General features: G+C 37.4%; 1 pseudogene; it reads left to right on the plus strand.

Moving 5' to 3' along the window:
* The first annotated feature begins 14,284 nt into the window (after positions 1-14,284).
* Positions 14,285-20,381, plus strand: LOC132530502 (E3 ubiquitin-protein ligase RNF166-like; annotated as a pseudogene).
* Positions 20,382-20,900: the final 519 nt, after the last annotated feature.

Consider the following 20,900-nt stretch of genomic DNA (forward strand, 5'->3'; position numbering starts at 1 on the left):
GCTGGAGATGGTGTGGAGAAAAGGGAACACTCTTGCACTGTTGGTGGGAATGTAAATTGATACAGCCACTATGGAGAACAGTATGGAGGTTCCTTAAAAAACTAAAAATAGAACTACCATATGACCCAGCAATCCCACTACTGGGCATATACCCTGAGAAAACCGTAATTCAGAAAGAGTCATGTACCACAATGTTTGTTACAGCTCTATTTACAATAGCCAGGACATGGAAGCAACCTAAGTGTCCATCAACAGATAAATGGATAAAGAAGATGGGGCACATATATACAATGGAATATTACTCAGCCATAAAAAGAAACAAAATTGAATTATTTGTAGTGAGGTGGATGGATCTAGAGTCTGTCATACAGAGTGAAGTAAGTCAGAAAGAGAAAAACAAATACCATATGCTAACACATGTATATGGAATCTTAAAAAAAAAATTGGTCATGAAAAACCTAGGGGCAAGATGGGAATAAAGACACAGACCTACTAGAGAATGGACTTGAGGACATGGGGAGGGGGAAGGGTAAGCTGGGACAAAGTGAGAGAGTGGCATGGACATATATACACTACCAAACGTAAAACAGATAGCTAGTGGGAAGCAGCTGCATAGCACAGGGAGATCAGCTCGGTGCTTTGTGACCACCTAGAGGGTGGGAGGGAGGGAGACACAAGAGGGAAGAGATATGGGGATATATATATATGCATAACTGGTTCACTTTGTTATACAGCAGAAACTAACACACCATTGTAAAGCAATTATACTCCAATAAAGATATTTAAAAAAAAGATCATTTTCTTCTTCACTTTAGATAATTGAGGATATATTTAAATAGAAGTACCTGATCAAGGATCCTTCCATTCAAATGGTGATTGGAGTAGGGACAATTTTGTCCTCTCAGGCCGTTCTTGAACTTCATTTTTTTAATTAATTTTTATTGGAGTATAGTTTATTTACAATGTTGTGTTAGTTTCTTCTGTGCAGCAAAGTGTTTCAGTTATCCACATACATATATCCACTCATTTTTAGATTCTATTCCCATATAGATCATTACAGAGTATTGAATAGAGTTCCCTGTGCTATACAGCAGGTCCTTATTAGTTATCTATTTTACATATAATTGTGTGTATATGTCAATCTCTATCTCCCAGTTTAGCCCCCCCACTTTTGTATATGGACTTACTGGATCTTAACTACTTGAAGCATAATTTCATCATAGATAGAAAACACAATGATTGCAATGCAAACGGCATTCAAAATTTTTCTGCTATTTTTAAAGCACCCAGAGCACATCTTAATTTTAAAATGTCAACTAGAAGGAATAGATATAAAGAAAATATATTTTCATTTCCATATAAAATATGTAATATATATTAATATATGTTTAATTATAAAATGTAAATATGTAATTATATAATCATATCATAATCAAAATCAAATGATAGACCTTAATTCAGGGAAAATATTTTAAATTCACATACCAAATGGTTGACATCAATTTTTGACAGTCTACTTGACATTTCCCCTTGATCTCTAATAAGTATTTTCAACTTATACATAAAATTGTAACACTTGATTTGCCAAAAAACCCTTCTCCTCCCCTAGATTTTTCCAGTCTCAGTTAATGGTACTTCACACATACCAGTAACTCAAACTCTGTATTACAAATGTATGAACAACTTCACTGAAGGAGGTAAGGGACAAAAGTGCTGACCTAATTAAGTTTGGAAGTCAGTGGATACTTTCAAGGCTAAAGGAAAACTATACATAACAATGTACTCTGGGTGATAATGTTGTTTTCCCAGGACAGCAAGATAACAATTCTGAAATACTTCAGTATATATGCATACTGGAATTGATCAATTAATATTCTCACTGCTGGAGTGGGAGTTTACAGATAAACAAGGGGAGATGGCTAGAATTATCCATGTGGTAATGGATTAGAGTTGGAGACATCTTATGAATCTATATACAGTTCAATACAGAGACGGATAGATAACATAGAAATATTTACATATATATGAGTATATATAAGGGTTGGTAACAATTTTGTTCTTCGATTTGGAAGGCCTGGAAGTGATGATACCTCAATAACAATGAGCATACCTAGCTCTTGGTTTCTAATACCATTCTCCAATTTTTCTCATGATTAGATTGTGGTTATGGGTTTGGGGAGGACACTACAGGGGTAATGTGTCATTCCCATTACATTCTATCAAGGGTATGTATGTATTTATTGGTAAAAAGGCAGATCCAAAACCGTAGCAGAGGAGCCAATTGAAAGAGCTCTGAATGGCCAAAGCTGGAATAAAATTAATACACATAGTATTGTAATGTAACTCAAATTTTAAAATAAATTTGCATGAGTTCATACTGATATAAATAAATGACTTATTAAGGAAATAAATGGGGGAGAGCAGACAAATGACTTATGGTTGGTAATCCACACTTAAGGAAGTGGTGCATGACTCCCCACTCTAAGTGTGGCTTACAGATGGTGACTTCTCCCAAAGAAGGCAGCTTGGAAGTGGGGTGGGGGGAGTCACTTTACAATGGAGAAACCTGACCATGCACTGCCTCCGCCAGGTGATTAAAGTGAATGTCAATAGTGAAGGTCATGTTGATTGAATGTGATGTGACTGACACTTTACCTCTGTGGTCGTCCTCCTAACCACAGTGTAATCATAAGAAAAAGCATCACTCAAATCCCAATTAAAAGACATTCTGCAACAGAGCTGAGGAGTACTCTTCAAATCCTTCAAGGTCATCAGAAACAAGGACAATCTGAGAAACTGCCACAGCCACGAGGAGCTAAGGAGACACGACAGCTAAACGCAATGACTCAATGTAATGCGATATCCTGGATGGGATCCTGGAACAGGAAAAAGGAGATCCTGGAACAGGAAAAAGGACGTTAGTTTACAAAGGAAGGAAATTGGCATAAACCATGATTTAAGTGAATACTAATGTACCAATATTTGTTCATTGGTTGTGACAAATGCAGCACATTAGTTACATTAGTTATGTATTAATATAAGATTTTAAGGATAGGAAAAACTCTCTGTACCAGCTTTGCAATTTTTCTGTAAATCTAAAATTATCCTAAAATAAAACGTTTATTTTTTAAAAAGTTTTTAAAATGTGAAACAAGCCAGACATAAAAGGATACATACCATATAGACCCATTTGTGTGAAAGTCGAGGAGACATTGTTCCAACCTCTAGTGATAGACAGTAAGCGTATTAGCAATTGCCTGGAGCCCAGGATGGAGGCTGGGGGCTTCCTGTATTGATCTGAAAGAATATTTGAGGGTGATAAAAACATTCTCTATATTACTGTCACATCAGTGTGTGTGTGTGCGCATGTATGTATTTGTCAAAACTCATCAATATGCATTTTATTATATGTAAATTATACCTCAACAGTTTTTTTTTAAAGAAAAGAATAATCCCTTTCTAAATATGGGTACTACAGTCATACTCCTGGGTGGAGAGAATCTATCGTGTGAAATTGAGAATGTATTTATTTATTACTGCACATGTCTTAGATTATGATAAAAAGTAGCTGATGACTGATCTGCTTCATCTTTCTCCAAAAAAATGTTTTTTTTATGATTAGAGACTTTTTCTTTTGTGATTTAGCTTTGACCTTTTTATTATGTGGCTACTTCCTTTGTGGAAAATGACCCCCTCTGAGGGCCTGGAAAAATAATTCATATAATTCATTGTGCTATACAAAATTAAGATAATGGAAATAGCAGTTTATGTGGACAGAATATATATTTCAAATAATATAAAGAGATTCATACATGCCATTTAATCTTGGTCTGAAACCCTTTCCAATTTAATAAGATGCCAAGAGAACTGTTAATAACGGAGGGCTGGATACCACAGTGAAGCGTGGGTGCTGACTTCTTAAACTAACAGGAAAAGAACAGCTTTTTAATTGGACTGGCTGATGTTTTGCTAAAGTCACCAGGAGAAAAATGATTATGTCTTGGCAACAAAATACTTCCTGACCATACCAATGATAAAGAATGAAATAGAAAAAAATTCCTTTCCTCTCTGGGGACTATTGAAAATCACATGTAGTCATTCCAGTTACATGTATTAACTGGTGTCCATGAGGTGCAGAGCAGTACACTAGACCTAAGGATATACCTTACTATTGTAGATCCCTCTAATGCCTGGTGGAAACCAAGTTGATGACAATCTCAAGCCAGAAAAGGTGTGTTTTCCACTTCCTTGCAGAGCCTACAAGTGATCTAGACTTCTGTGTGGGTTAGGATTTTTAAAGAATGAGGCAATATTTGCACTGAATAAAGGTCATATGTAGTTTTACTTGAAATATAAACAGATTTTCTTTTATCCTAAAAATATTCCAGCTCCAGAAACATCCTAATCAGAAAGCTGCTCATGTGAGTCAGATGTTGGAACTACCAGATGACCAGTGTAAAATCTTTAGGAATGCTACACAATAGAAGGAAAATGCCCTCTTCTTTTCTATCTCCCCTGTCATAATTACATAAATAAACAAAAAGATAAAATACTTTATTTTGATAATTAATACGTATTTCCCTCTGATATACTGCACTTCAATAAAACTAATGTTCAGAATTTCATTGTCATGAAAATGTTTTCATAATAATTAAGGAGGTATTTGTGGATTCAAATCAGACTTTCCTCAGATATAAAAGGAAGATATTTAGTGGTCTTGCTTTAAAAATGGCAAATATATAGCCTTGAAATTAGTGCAAAGAAATCATTTACTAGATAAAAACTCAATAAAATAAGAATGCAAATAGAACTATCATTCTTATAAACAGGAAATTTAATACCATGTTGCCTAATGGATTCTAGATTCAAATAAAGTGAATTAATTCAAAGTACATGTTTTTATTTAAATGATCTACCTAAGACTGAATACCAAGGTATTGGAGACTATTTTCAGTGGAATGGAATAGAAGGCTATGTTTTAAAAGTAAGTAGAGGACTTCCCTGGTGACGCAGTGGTTAAGAATCCACCTGCCAATGCAGAGGACACGGGTTTGAGCCCTGGTCCGGGAAGATCCCACATCGCGCGGAGCAACTAAGCCTGTGCGCCACAACTACTGAGCCTGAGTGTCACAACTACTGAAGTCCACGTGCTCCACAACAAGAGAAGCCACCACAATGAGAAGCCCGCGCACTGCAATGAAGAGTAGTCCCCGCTCACCTTCAACTAGAGAAAACTTGTGTGCAGCAATGAAGGCCCAATGCAGCCAAAAATAAACAAATAAATAAATAAAAGTAAGTAGAACTTGTAAAATAAAGTTTACAAGTAGAACTTGTAAAATTGATAAGATTTTAATCAATATTGTATTGAAAGTTCATGCTTGGGTTGTCCCCTGATTTCTCAGTTCCAGTCACATAACAAGGATGGAGAAAGTTAATGAGGTAAGCATCTCAGTGTACCCAAAGTGTAAATGGAAGACAAAGTAGAAAGTCCTGCAAAAACTGTGGGCCTGCTGAGCTATGAGTCTGGAAATAGGGTCAGGGAGAAGAGAGTTTATGAAGTAAAAGACTAAAAGTGACCACATGAGGCAGGGAATGAGATGTACTCACTATTTGAAACCAGAGCTATGATGCAAATAGGAAGAGGCTGAAAAGAGCTGGGGCTGTTTTTTGCCTGGGTCTCAGGTGTCTGTAAAGGTGCATTCCAAGGGAGACATTAATTAATCGCCTTACAGCCAGAGCCTACATCAACTCACCAGTATAACAAGAGGGTCTAGAATGAGATATAGGGGCCAGATGAAGGCAACAAAGAAATGCTAAACAGCAGATATAATAGGAAGTTCCAATGCTTATTAAAAGCTTATGTGTCCAGAACTGCCTTTAGTGACTTACACTTACTGCCTTATTTCATCCTAATATTCCTTATTGGGAGCCCATGCAGGACCCCACATTCCAGGTGAACCTTCCAAGAGAAACTCCAAAATGCCTTCAAAAAACAAGTACAAAGGAAGAGTGAACAATGTTTTATCACTCTAGATGGATTAAAACCTTAGATCAATTTGAAAATAACTTTTTTCATTTAGGATTTCTTCCTTTTCCCAAAACAAACAAAAAAGAAAATGAAGGAAAGAATATCTTGAAATATATATAAATAGAAATACAGGAATCAATGCAACAGCAGCTGTTAGATATAAAAGGAACTTATTAAAAAATCCTATAAAAGATAAATATGTTCGAAAATATTTTAAAGATAAGCTAAAATATATGTATAAATGTAAAATGTACTCTTTGTAGTAATATGTATACAATATATACATGTCACATGATATATACATATGGAATAAGGTATACTATAGTATACATAATATTATATAGTGTAACAATGTCATGTATTTTTTATATATTATGTGTATATAATATATATGCATAATAATGGCAGAGAAACTATTTTCAAATATATACTATATATGAATTCTCCAGAACTAAAACTTCAAGAATTTCAAACCCACACATCTTGGATACTTCATATTGAAACTAAAAGACATGAAAGCCAAGGAAAAATAATCTTAAAAGCTAGCATAGAGAAAAGAGATTACCTAAAAATGAAGGACAAGTAGATGGACAATGGTATTTCATTTGCATTGCTATATTCCAGAACTTAGAATAAAATATTCTAAGTGCTGAGAGAAAATAACTATCACCTGTAATATATTCAGCTAAAGATATATTCAAGAATAAGAGCAGAGAGTAATAGTTGACCACCTAGAGATACATAAAACCAGAGAAAATGAATGGGATGTGGTTAAGAGCAGATATTCTCTAGCTGGATTGCTGGGTATGAATCTGGGTTCGGCTAATTATTAGCTATGTAAGCTCGGGCAATTTACTTAACATTTCTGATTCTGTATTTCTCATCTATAAAATGAGGATAATGTATGCTATGGTATTTTTATGAGGATTAAGTGAGTTAATATAGGCATAGCACTTAAAATACTGCATGGTACACAATTAATATGCTATATGGGATATATATGGTGAATGTGTGTATATATGAGGATGTGTATGTACAAACATGTATACATATGTATGTATATATGACAAACGTAACTATTAAATCTAAAAATTATGCTTTTTATGTTAAAAAGTAAAAAGCTCAAGGAAATGTTACATTATAGTGAAACAATGGAAAATGTAGCAGTGCGCGATGGTGTTGCAAAGTGGCTATGAGCACAGAAAATGAAACCAGATGGCTGGATTCAAATCCTTGTTTCCATCTGACTGACTGTATAACCTTGAAGAATTCACTTAATCTCTTTCTCTCATTTTCTTCATGGAAAAAACAATGGTAATTATAATAGTAATGTAGACCTCACTGGGTTATTGTAAGATTATATACAGTTAATATGACATACATCTGGCATATATAACAATATAATTGTAGGTTATTTTATGTAGCATTTAAAATAAGTATGTTGGATCTACATCTATCACATGAATGAAAATCAAAGTCAGAATGTTGAATGAAAGGCAAGCTGTAGAATAATAAATGAATGATTCTGCTGTTGAAAAAAATTTTTAATTTCTTTATTGTATATTGTTGCATTCATGTGAAGTAACACTACATAAACATGTAGGGACAAGGAAAGAAAGACATGAGATATGAAGGGGTTAAAGAAAGCTATAAAGGTTTATTTCTTAAAGATCAGAAACAAATAAAACAACCTGTTTTATGTTTGTCTAATCTGAGTGGTGAATATTGGTTGTCCATTATATTTCTATAATTTCTGAATATTAAAATAACTTAAAATACATCAAATAAACAAAATGTTCTATATTTTTCTGTACTCTATGTAGTTTAAAAATACAGGTTGTTAGGGCTTCCCTGGTGGCGCAGTGGTTGAGAGTCCGCCTGCCGATGCAGGGGACACGGGTTCGTGCCCCGGTCCGGGAGGATCCCACATACCGCGGAGCGGCTGGGCCCGTGAGCCATGGCCACTGAGCCTGCGCGTCCGGAGCCTGTGCTCTGCGGTGGGAGGGGCCACAGCAGTGAGAAGCACGTGTACTGCAAAAAAAAAAAAAAAAAGCTTTTAGAACTCTTCTATAAAATAATCTGGGTCTGGCGTATTTTTCAGTAGTAGATCTTTAACTACTTGTGAATTTCATGTGTATTTCAATGTGTGTGAGTATAACTAAGATTTCTGAGTTACAGTGCTGTTACAAAGAGATCCAATAGATCTTAGTACAAGGATCTGAATTTGTCTTGTTATGATAATTTGTATATTCTTAATGTATAAATAAATATGTTCGGGAATTTTAGATTAATGTAAAACATTGAACCATGGCATATAGAAAAGAGGTTGGTCTATGGTACCTGCTCTATAAATGGTAGTTGTTATTTATTATTTTATATTTATTAGCATTATCATTGTTGTAGCTGATGTTAACTCCTTTTTACATTTGATTACCAGAAAATAAATTTCAGATCCTAATTTGATATACCATAATGCAAAAAGAATGCATAAAATAGAAGTTGGGAAGAGTAGCTAGTTTCTGTGGGAGTTTAGATCTTGTAAACTGGCATTCTGACGTTTTACAGAATGTAAGATTAGTCCTTGTGCCTGAATTGAGCCAGCAAATCAGTTTTCTGAGGTGGCAGGGCCTCGTACTACACTCCTGAACTTGACAGAATCACTAAGCTAATGGAGAGCAATGAAAGAGGGATGGAGAGTAAGTTTCAGGTAAAATCCTAACTTCACTTCCGACCTCCCATGAAATTTACAAATCTCCTGTAGCTTACCTTCTGTAATGTCAGATTTCTCCAGACTTTTGGTATAATCAAATTTACTTAATAAGTTCCTTTTAAAATATTTAGAAAAATATCAGTCGGTCAGAATAATTATAGAATACCAGTATGAAACAATAAAAATCTTGATCATAAAGTTTTTTTTTCTAATTTAATTTAATTTAATTTTTTTAAACATCTTTATTGGGGTATAATTGCTTTACAATGGTGTGTTAGTTTCTGCTTTATAACAAAGTGAATCAGTTATACATATGTTCCCATATCTCTTCCCTCTTGTGTCTCCCTCCCTCCCACTCTCCCTATCCCACCCCTCCAGGCGGTCACAAAGCACCAAGCTGATCTCCCTGTGCTATGCAGCTGCTTCCCACTAACTATCTACCTTACGTTTGGTAGTGTATATATGTCCATGCCTCTCTCTCACTTTGTCACAGCTCACGCTTCCCCCTCCCCATATCCTCAAGTTCGTTCTCTAGTAGGTCTGTGTCTTTATTCCTGTTTTACCCCTAGGTTCTTCATGACATATTTTTTTCTTAAATTCCATATATATGTGTTAGCATACGGTATTTGTTTTTCTCTTTCTGACTTACTTCACTCTGTATGACACACTCTAGGTCTATCCACCTCATTACAAATAGCTCAATGTCGTTTCTTTTTATGGCTGAGTAATATTCCATTGTATATATGTGACACATCTTCTTTAAACATTCATCTGTTGATGGACACTTAGGTTGCTTCCATGTCCTGGCTATCGTAAATAGAGCTGCAATGAACATTGTCCTGGCTCTTGTAAATAGAGCTGCAATGACCATTGTGGTACATGACTCTTTCTGAATTATGGTTTTCTCAGGGTATATGCCCAGTAGTGGGATTGCTGGGTCATATGGTAGTTCTATTTGTAGTTTTTTAAGGAACCTCCATACTGTTCTCCATAGTGGCTGTACCAATTCACATTCCCACCAGCAGTGCAAGAGTGTTCCCTTTTCTCCACACCCTCTCCAGCATTTATTGTTTCTAGATTTTTTGATGATGGCCATTCTGACTGGTGTGAGATGATATCTCACTGTAGTTTTGATTTGCATTTCTCTGATGATTAATGATGTTGAGCATTCCTTCATGTGTTTGTTGGCAGTCTCTATATCTTCTTTGGAGAAATGTCTATTTAGATCTTCTGCCCATTTTTGGATTGGGTTGTTTGTTTTTTTAATGTTGAGCTGCATGAGCTGCTTGTAAATTTTGGAGATTAATCCTTTGTCAGTTGCTTCATTTGCAAATATTTTCTCCCATTCTGAGGGTTGTCTTTTCATCTTGTTTATGGTTTCCTTTGCTGTGCAAAAGCTTTGAAGTTTCATTAGGTCCCATTTGTTTATTTTTGTTTTTATTTCCATTTCTCTAGGAGGTGGGTCAAAAAGAGTCTTGCTGTGATTTATGTCATAGAGTGTTCTGCCTATGTTTTCCTCTAAGAGTTTTGTAGTTTCTGGCCTTACATTTAGGTCTTTAATCCACTTTGAGCTTATTTTTTTGTATGGTGTTAGTGAGTGATCTAATCTCATACTTTTACATGTAGCTGTCCAGTTTTCCCAGCACCACTTATTGAAGAGGCTGTCCTATCTCCACTATATATTCCTGCCTCCTTTATCAAAGATAAGGTGACCATATGTGCGTGGGTTTATCTCTCAGCTTTCTATCCTGTTCCATTGATCTATCTTTCTTTTTCTGTTCCAGTATCATACTGTCTTGATTACTGTAGCTTTGTAATATAGTCTGATGTCAGGGAGCCTGATTCCTCCAGCTCCGTTTTTCGTTCTCAAGATTGGTTTGGCTATTCGGGGTCTTTTGTGTTTCCATACAAACTGTGAAATTTTTTGTTGTAGTTCTGTGAAAAATGCCAGTGGTAGTTTGATAGGGATTGCATTGAATCTGTAGATTGCTTTGGGTAGTAGAGTCACTTTCACAATGTTGATTCTTCCTATCCAAGAACATGGTATATCTCTCCATCTGTTGGTATCATCTTTAATTTCTTTCATCAATATCTTATAATTTTCTGCATACATGTCTTTTGTCTCCTTAGGTAGGTTTATTCCTAGATATTTTATTCTTTTTGTTGCAGTGGTAAATGGGAGTGTTTTCTTAATTTCACTTTCAGATTTTTCATCATTAGTGTATAGGAATGCAAGAGATTTCTGTGCATTAATTTTGTATCCTGCCGCTTTACCAAATTCATTGATTAGCTCTAGTAGTTTTCTGGTGGCATCTTTAGGATTCTCTATGTATAGTATCATGTCATCTGCAAACAGTGACAGCTTTACTTCTTCTTTTCCGTTTTGGATTCCTTTTATTTCCTTTTCTTCTCTGATTGCTGTGGCTAAAACTTCCAAAACTATGTTGAATAAGAATCGTGAGAGTTGGCAACCTTGTCTTGTTCCTGATCTTAGTGGAAATGCTTTCAGTTTTTCACCATTGAGGATGACGTTGGCTGTGGGTTTGTCATATATAGCCTTTATTATGTTGAGGAAAGTTCCCTCTATGCCTACTTTCTGCAGGGTTTTTATCATAAATGGGTGTTGAATTTTGTCGAAAGTTTTCTCTGCATCTATTGAGATGATCATATGGTTTTTCTCCTTCAATTTGTTAATATGGTGTATCACGTTGGTTGATTTGCATATATTGGAGAATCCTTGCATTCCTGGAATAAACCCCACTTGATCATGGTGTATGATCCTTTTAATGTGCTGTTGGATTCTGTCTGCTAGTATTTTGTTGAGGATTTTTGCATCTGTGTTCATCAGTGATATTGGCCTGTAGTTTTCTGACTTTGTGACATCCTTGTCTGGTTTTGGTATCAACGTGATGGTGGCCTCGTAGAAGGAATTTGGGAGTGTTCCTCCCTCTGCTATATTTTGGAAGAGTTTGAGAAGGATAGGTGTTAGCTCTTCTCTAAATGTTTGATAGAATTTGCCTGTGAAGCCATCTGGTCCTGGGCTTTTGTTTGTTGGAAGATTTTTAATCACAGTTTCAATTTCAGTGCTTGTGATTGGTCTGTTCATATTTTCTATTTCTTCCTCATTCAGTCTTGGCAGGTTGTGCATCTCTAAGAATTTGTCCATTTCTTCCAGATTGTCCATTTTACTGGCATAGAGTTGCTTGTAGTAATCTCTCATGATCTTTTGTATTTCTGCAGTGTCAGTTGTTACTTCTCCTGATCATAAAGTTTTAACATCATGCTCTTTCTATTTATGTAGTCATTCAAAATAAATACACTTACAATTAAATTTTATTCTGTACCTACCACATCTAAGACACCATGCTGGGTACAGCGACCATGAAGCTGAGTAAAACAGAGGCGATCAGAGGGTACAGATGTGTAAACTAATAATCACAAGCTGTGATGTTAGTAGCAGCAATGGACGTGCACAGGAGGAAAAGCAACTTGAAAATGCTAAAAGCCAACGCTAGAGATAAGCTAAAAAGATCCTGAACCATGCTTACATGATGGTTCATGCTTTAGTAAAAAGATAAGAATGAATTCTAATTAGTCTTTCAACTGCTGGATTTTAAATGTGTGCTTCCAAACCGCAAAAGTGTGCTTAAAAGCAGTTTCTCTCTTCATTAAATTAAGTACCTTCTCTATTATTCTTTAAACTACCAAATTTATTTTAATAAAGCTTTTCTTCTTAGATAATGATAAAGGTAAATGAGGAATTTGAGTTAATGGAAAAGTACAGCCTTTCTCATATTAATCACTTTCAGCGATTAATGTGCTGAGTGTAGAGAGCCTCACATGCCTCTGAAGTCAAGGCCAGAATTCTCCCCGAAATACGCAAGACCAGAGTGTAAGGTTTTAGTCATTTCTGAAACCATTCAATTAACTTCTATAAAGCTATTACAACATTTTTTGTTTTATGTAAGAATTTCTGAGAGAAACTGGAATGATAAAATAAAATTTAAAGTTTATTATAATTCTAAGACTAATATATACACTTAGTAACAAAATGTTCTGGGTTTTAAGCCTTGAATTTCCATTATTGTCACAGACGATAAAATAGGAACCCTCTTATCTCAAAGTTTTAACTGTTGAGTATCATTGGTTTCCTCACTTAGTAAAATTTAGCAAAAATAGTTGCATACAAACACCCAGGCTTTTACTTGACTCCTAAAAGTTAAAAGGTCATATACCAAGTTCTGGTTTTTGGTAATGGTAGAGTGGCTTACTATACTACTAATGCTAATAAACTCTGAACAAAATATTTAAAAGGAACTGGTTAAAGAACTTAATGTTCGCAGGAGCTAGAGAGCATATTACCCTTGAAGGATCCATATTGATTTTCCCTTGGGGCACTCCCCAGTCCCCACAGCAAGCCAAAGATAATACTCAAGTACAAAGTCATAACTTATTGGATTTCAGGACTGTCTCCAAGCCTGGAAAACTAGGAAGGCAGTATCTCAGAAGGCAGGGCCACAGAGAGACACCATGTAGCTGTCCAGTATTCCCAGCACCACTTATTGAAGAGGCTGTCCTTTCTCCACTGTACATTCCTGCCTCCTTTATCAAAGATAAGGTGACCATATGTGCGTGGGTTTATCTCTGGGCTTTCTATCCTGTTCCATTGATCTATCTTTCTTTTTTTGTTCCAATACCATACTGTCTTGATTACTGTAGCTTTGTAATATAGTCTGATGTCAGGGAGCCTGATTCCTCCAGCTCCAGCTCTTTTTTCAAACTCTCCACCCATCCTTGATGGACTTATGGGCTGGGAGGCTCCAAGGAGCCCAGAGGGAAAACAATAACTAGAACTGAAAGTCTTGAACAAGGATATTAACAGCTTCCTAGTGAAAGAAAGACTGAGTTTGAAGTTGAATCCCTCCAAGTTAAAGAGGTTTAGTAAACACTCCAGGTTTTTCATTAATGCTGCAGGTGGGTTCCAGCCCCGGACTAAGGGATTCAGGCATGAAGTCAAACCTACTATCAGATATTGTGGAAGGATCCTGGGAAGAGGAGAGAGAAATGAATGCTGAGAGTTTTCCAGTTGTTTCCTAAAACATCAGAAATGGTTTCTGAAAACAGTAATCAGTGATTTCTAGTTCAAACTAAGGGAAAATTCTAGAATGAATTATTAAATACTTCAGATGGATTGCATACTATACAGGGAACTCAGTTTACACTCCCACAGACTCTCACACGGTATCATTGTAAGTCCAAATGTATACCTTTTTTATGGTAAATTTGGAAATATCTGGAAATTGTAAAAAAGTAGAGGATCATAAATACCTCTTTTAGAACATTTCCTACACTAACTAAATTGTGCACAGATATGTGTAAAACGTATCTCACTGAAATTTTTTGCAGTAGTAAAATATTGTAAAGAATCTAAAAATCGTCAATAAATATATCTATCAGAATTCTTGTCAGAAACAGATCACCCATTCAATTTGATGAAGGAACAATTTAAATATGTGTTGGCAAGGTGTTGGCAAGGCATAGGGGAAATGGTGCTAGAAACAACAGGGACAGTTATCATCTCTGTGCCTAAAGGGGAAAGAGATAGAGGGTCCCCAGAAGACAAGAAGAGAGGGCCACCTTCACAGGAGCTAGGACCTTTGGTCAAGGGAGGTAGCCAGTGCAAGACAAACCTTAAGAGAGGGAAGGGTGACTCTTCCCCTTCTCTCCAATGTGTTGCTGGTGCTTTCTTGTGGTTCAACCAAACTGAAAGTCAAAGGGTAAGGGAGTCTGTTGATGTGGTCCATGCATGCCAGCCTCCCAGGACACAGAAGAAGGTGAAGAAGGGTGGCAAATAAATCTGGAAAAGCAAATAGAAGTTATCTACACTTGATGTAAATTACAATGTAACTTGAGTTATTCCATTAAAATAAATCAGTGTATTTAGAGTAAAAAAGGCCATTAGCTGAACAGGATGAAAGCGTTGGGTAGTTAGGTGGGTGCATTCATAAACAGGAGACGTACGATAGATGGATGGTATAAACATATATGTGTTCTGTCTATATCCAAACTCACAGATACAGGGTATAACCATTCCTCTATCTGTATATATGAATATGAATATAACATGAAATATGTTTGAGAATATATATGCCAAACTTTTAACTGTGTTACTTCTAGGGAGTTGTGTATGGGCACTGGAGAGAATGAAAGTCTTTTATGTTTTATAGTTGTGTGACTTTAAATTTTATCATGAGAACCCCTTACTTTTATCATTATTTTTTAAACACATAGTTAAAGAAGATAACCTAGGACATGAGGAGAAAAAATAAGAAAGCCATGATCACGAGGATCATGCAAAATTTCAGTAAGAAAATATTCTATTATCTAATTTAACTTTTATACGGGCTTACTAATCTTGCAGATGAGAGAAATGGGGTAGAAAAATATTTCACATTTTCTCAGGTTATCACTGAGGACAAGCTGAAGAAATGTGTTTGAGTTGATCATACACCTAGGAATGTTTGAATCCCAAACCTGAGTGACATCTTTGATGCTGTGCTCTGTCTTCTGCCCTGTTTCAATCACCTTTATATCAATGACATATCAAGTTATTAAATGACATGGTGGCTCAGACACTGTACTGAGCAAGATATGTGATCTAGTGACTGAATAAAGAGCTAAAAATGTCCTGACAAACAGAACAACAGACCAATAAAATAATGTATCATCTGATGTAAATGTAAGGTCCCAAACTTGAAAGAAAACAAAATTACTCATATATATCCAGGATCCAGTAAAGATGGCTTAGTAGCAGCATGTGTTGAACTTGAATCAGTTCAGTAAGTGTCAACAGTATGATATGGCTCATTGCAAAACTCAATGATTGACATCACCTTCATAAAATAATAGTGGCCAGGAGGCTAATCAGATTATACTAAGAATTTTAAAGTAAGTGGAGTACGCTCAAAGAAGAACACTAATGCTGATAGCAGAGTTTTAAAATCATACCTTGCGGACCCTTCTAACCCATACCTGGTTAGAAGATTCGTCTTTATGTTACCCTGAATAGACCACCTGATGAAGAGCACAGTAGCTGGATCTGATGTAGAAGGCTTGAGTCTTTTTATGTGGCCCTACAGTTAAGGCCAATGAGTCATGGATGCACAAGGAGAGACTCCCCAACTCAATACAAGGTAGACATATCTGACAGAATATTCTGACCAGAATGGACTGCCTTAGAAGTAATGAGCTTTTGGAAAATAATTTATAAATGAGACTCAAGCAACTGACATCCATCGGATGCCTTCAACCCTAGGATTCTGTGATCCCATATACTTCCCATTTTTTCATCGTCGAAAATATGACTTCCTCTGGTCTCCAAGTCAGCACAGTGATGTTAAGTTTATATTATTCTGGTTTTTATCTTCACCATATGATGAGCACCTCAGATGTAAGGGAAATTTATAATAAAAGGACCAGTTTACTGGGCTGTTGAATTCCTGTTAACCTGCAGGTAAAATCACTTCCAGTTTTCAAAGTTCCTCCTCAACTCTCCCTTCTATACATACCTAATTTTCTATCTGTAAATATCCCTGCTTGTTTTTTATGCAACTTTTATCTTTTTCTCCTCTGGTGTCTCACTTTAAAGCCTTATGTTTCTGGAACTATTTACCGCCTCTGATTTGCCAAGTTTTACTTCTGAACTTCTCTTTGACTAAGCTGTGATTGACACTCCACTCTGGGACATTTCCCCTCTCATTAGCAATGCCATCTATTCTCTTTTCATTATAGATCACCTGAGAGAATATGTAGTTCAATCTTTTCAACTTTTAAATCTCTTCTTTTATTACTATCTTTAAGTTTTATTCATTTATTCCCCTTTAAAAAACATTTTTCTATATGATCTGTGCACTTGTTATCATTTTACCAAAAATGTGTTTTAATTATGAAGTATTATTTTTTAATGTAAAATATTTTATTGTATCTGAGACATACGGCTAGTTTATGTCCCCAACCATGCTTTTTCTGTATGTTTTTCACTACTACCAAGCTGTCTTTCCATGGAGAAGAGATATTCAACTCACTGATATTTAAGAACTATTAGAAAAGATACACTGCAAAACTCTATAGCTTTGCTCTAATAATTCAAGGAAAGATGGTACAATCCAGTGGAAAACAATCTTACTCTTGGCCAGTCGAACATATGGAGATTCCACAAGAATGTACAATGATTCATATATTTGTTCGACTCATATGCTTCAAGCCATAAGGCGTTTGTGGGATGGGTGTTGCATGGGGCGTCCAAAGTGACTTTTCAAGTTTAAATAGTTTGTTCTGATCTCCTGAGCAGACTTAGGGTCAACATTTTAGACTCTCAGGATACATCCCTGTGGGCAAGAAGGAAAACGTTTCCTTTTTTTTAAGGATTCCTTTCTCCGGGACACCAAAGACTTATGAACTCTGGTTGTTCTAGATATAGAGGTTGTCAGTAGTTTGATTCAACACCAAAACAACATTTATTTCTTGACACACCTCCTTATTAGATGCAGAAAGAATCATTCTCCCAGTGTTGCTTTGAAATATTAAATGAGTTGAGTATCTTCAGTATGTGCTTGGGCCTCAGAAAGACAGAAAGGGAGGTGAGAAAGGAAACAAAATAGGTTTGACATAGCAATAATACATATGATTTTCTACAGTCCTCAAATGAAATATCTGGAGAGCAGTTTGATACACGCACTTGATATTCCACTAAAATCAAACCTTGAACATATAATGAGATTACCTTGAAAATGTTAGAAATTTTAACAGATAAAATGCATCAAAATAAAGATTCTAACATCTAATAGAGTAAGGCTGGGAGACATATTTGGCTGTGATGGTGGAGACCAGATGATGAGGAAAGATTATGGCCGTGAAGGGACTCACCTCAGTGCTCAGATGTTGGTGGGCTAGTGAGCATCCCCAAAAGATGCCCTTTTCCTTCTTGCCTCTGAATTTTTCTTCCTTGAAAGTAGTTATCATAGTGTATTTACCAGCAAGTTAAGATTTACCTTCAAAGTTACTGGAAAGGTGGCATTTCTACTTCAGAAAAATAACAAAAACACTATAAACCAAAACTCTACCTCAGCTTGTTTGTAAGCTTTCATGCTATATCATTTTTGTTTGTTTAGAGTTGTTTGTGATCATTATCCAACAGAGAACTTTACAGCATATTAGTTTTGTTTGTTTGTTTTTTAAACATCTTTATTGGAGTATAATTGCTTTACAATGGTGTGTTAGTTTCTGCTTTATAACAAAGTGAATCAGCTATACATATATCCCCATATCTCTTCCCTCTTGCGTCTCCCTCCCTCCCATCCTCCCTATCCCACCCCTCTAGGTGGTCACAAAGCACCGAGCTGATCTCCCTGTGCTATGCGGCTGCTTCCCACTAGCTATCTGTTTTACGTTTGGTAGTGTATATATGTCCATGCCACTCTCTCACTTTGTCACAGCTTACCCTTCCCCCTCCCCATATCCTCAAGTCCATTCTCTAGTAGGTCTGTGTCCTTATTCCTGTCTTACTCCTAGGTTGTTCATGACTTTTTTTTTTTTCTTAATGGAAGTTTTGCTGAGTATGGACCTACAAATAAAGCCCAGTGAAGACTTGATAATAAAATGAATATGCATAATGTCTGGCATTTTTCACAGAACTAAACCAAGAAAATTTTTTAATTTGTATGGAAACACAAAAGACCCAGAAAAACTAAAACAGTCTTGAGAAAGAAAAACGGAACTGGAGGAATCATATTCCCTGACTTCAGACTATACTACAAAGCTACAGTAATCAAAACAGTATGGTACTGGCACAAAAACAGACATGTAGATCAATGAAACAGGATAGAAAGCTCTGAAATAAACTCACTCACATATGGTCAATTAATCTATGACAAAGGAGGTAAGACTATACAATGGAGGAAAGACAGTCTCTTCAATAAGTGTTGCTGGGAAAACTGGACAGCTACATGTAAAAGAATAACATTAGAACATTCTCTAACTACATATAGAAAAATAAACCCAAAATGGATTAAAGACCTAAATGTAAGAGCAGATACTATAAAAGTCCTAGAGGAAAACATAGGCAGAACACTCTTTGACATACATTGCAGCAATATTTTTTTAGATCTGTCTCCTAGAGCAATGGAAATAAAAACAAAAATAAACAAATGGGACCTAATTAAAGTTAAAAGCTTTTGTACAGCAAAGGAAACAATAAACAAAAAGAAGAGACAACCTAGGGACTGGGAGAAAATACTTGCAAATGATGTTACCAACAAGGGATTAATTTTCAAAATATACAAACAGCTCATACAGCTTAATACAAACAAACAAACAAAAAAACCCAATCAAAAAAATGGGGAGAAAACCTAAATAGGCTTTTCTGCAAAGATGACATGCAGATGGCCAAACAGGCACATGAAAAGATGTTCAATATTGGTAATTATTGGAGAAATGCAAATCTAAACTACAATGAGGTATCACCTCACACCAGTCAGAATGGCCAACATCAAAAAGTCTACAAACAATAAATGCTGTGGAGAAAAAGGAACGCTCCCTCCTATATGGTTGGTGGGAATGTAAATTGGTACAGCCACTATGGAGAACAGTATGGCTGTTCCTTAAAAAAAATAAAAATAGAGCTACCATATGATCCTGCAATCCCACTCCTGGGCATATATTCCGAGAAAACTCTAATTCAAAAAGATACATGCCGGCCCTGGAAGGCAGAAGTGGAGCCAGTGGGTAGAAGGGACAGGGAGGCCGACTTTCCTCACATCCCTGTAAGGACAGCTTGTTCAGCGGCAAAGCCATCCCACTGGCTGCAAGAATTAGAGGTTCTGCGGGGAGTACCTCTGGCCATGCCTGCAGGTGCCAACCCCCCTGTGCCCACGGTGCCGCCTGCCCTTCAACCCCAAGAAAGTGGACAAGGCCGCCCACGTGGAGAAGCAGCTTTCATCCTACAAGGCACCCTGCAGGGCTGCAGTAAGAAGGTGACGCTGGCCAAGATGAGGGCGCACGTTGCCTCCTGCCTGAAGGTCCAGGAGCAGATGGCTAACTGTCCCAAGCTCGTCCCTGTGGTGTGCACATCCCAGCCCATCCCTAGTGCCATCCCCAACAGGTCCACCTTCGCCTGCCCTTACTGTGGCGCCCGCAGCCTGGACCAGCAGAAGCTGGTAAAGCACTGCATGGACAAGCACTACAGTGACCCCAACCGCATGGTGTGTCCCATCTGCTCGGCCATGGCCTGGGGCGACCCAAGCTACCAGAGCGCCAACTTCCTGCAGCACCTGCTCCCCCGGCGCAAGTTCTCCTACGACACCTTCGTGGACTACAGCATCGACGAGGAGGCTGCCTTCCAGGCCTCCCTGGCCCTGTCTCTCTCCGAGAACTGAAGGCGCGGCCACTGGCCCAGGCCTCCCGCCTCAAGGGACAGGCCCCGCCAGCTCCTGCGGCCCAGGCCTGCCTGCGAAGGCGCCTTGAGGGCCAGGTGGAGCCTCACTGCTGCAGGAGGAGAGGCCACGTCCCCATCGTCACCGGCTCTTCGGTGCTTCGGGCTGAGCAGGTAGCTTCGGGGGCCCGGCCACTGGGACGGAGTGTGGCCACTGTCTGTGTCTCAAAGCCATGATGTCCTCCCTGCAGAGAGGACCCTTCAGGCCCTGCCATGTCCACAGGCCCCGGCACTGAGCAGGGAAGTGCGGAGGGGGCCCCGGCCCAGCACCTGGCAATGCTTCCCCCTTGCGTGCTCGGTACTGGCTTTTGTGATACATAAAGTTTCCACACTCTTCTATGTTATCCGATATGATGACCTTTTCACATTTTCTAGAGCAAAGACAGAGCAGTTACCCTTCATATTGCAATATCTGTGTTTGACTAGGAATAATAGTATTTTTATGGAACATTTACAAAATTATATATTTTTAAAAAACAAACAATAAAAAATGAACCATTGTGGGATTGGTAGGGGGAGGAGAGGAGAGACAGGGCAATCGCTGTGTGCAGGGACCGAGGTTGCCACATCCCCAGGTCACCTCGCGGTTCCCCAGGGTCACTGTGATAATAACGGGAAGAAATCCCAACGCCCGGCCACTTGCAGTGGCTCTGTGTCTGCTCCTGGCCTCCCGC

The sequence above is a fragment of the Lagenorhynchus albirostris genome, chromosome 12 (assembly GCF_949774975.1).
Source record: "Lagenorhynchus albirostris chromosome 12, mLagAlb1.1, whole genome shotgun sequence".
In the NCBI taxonomy this organism is placed as follows: domain Eukaryota; kingdom Metazoa; phylum Chordata; class Mammalia; order Artiodactyla; family Delphinidae; genus Lagenorhynchus; species Lagenorhynchus albirostris.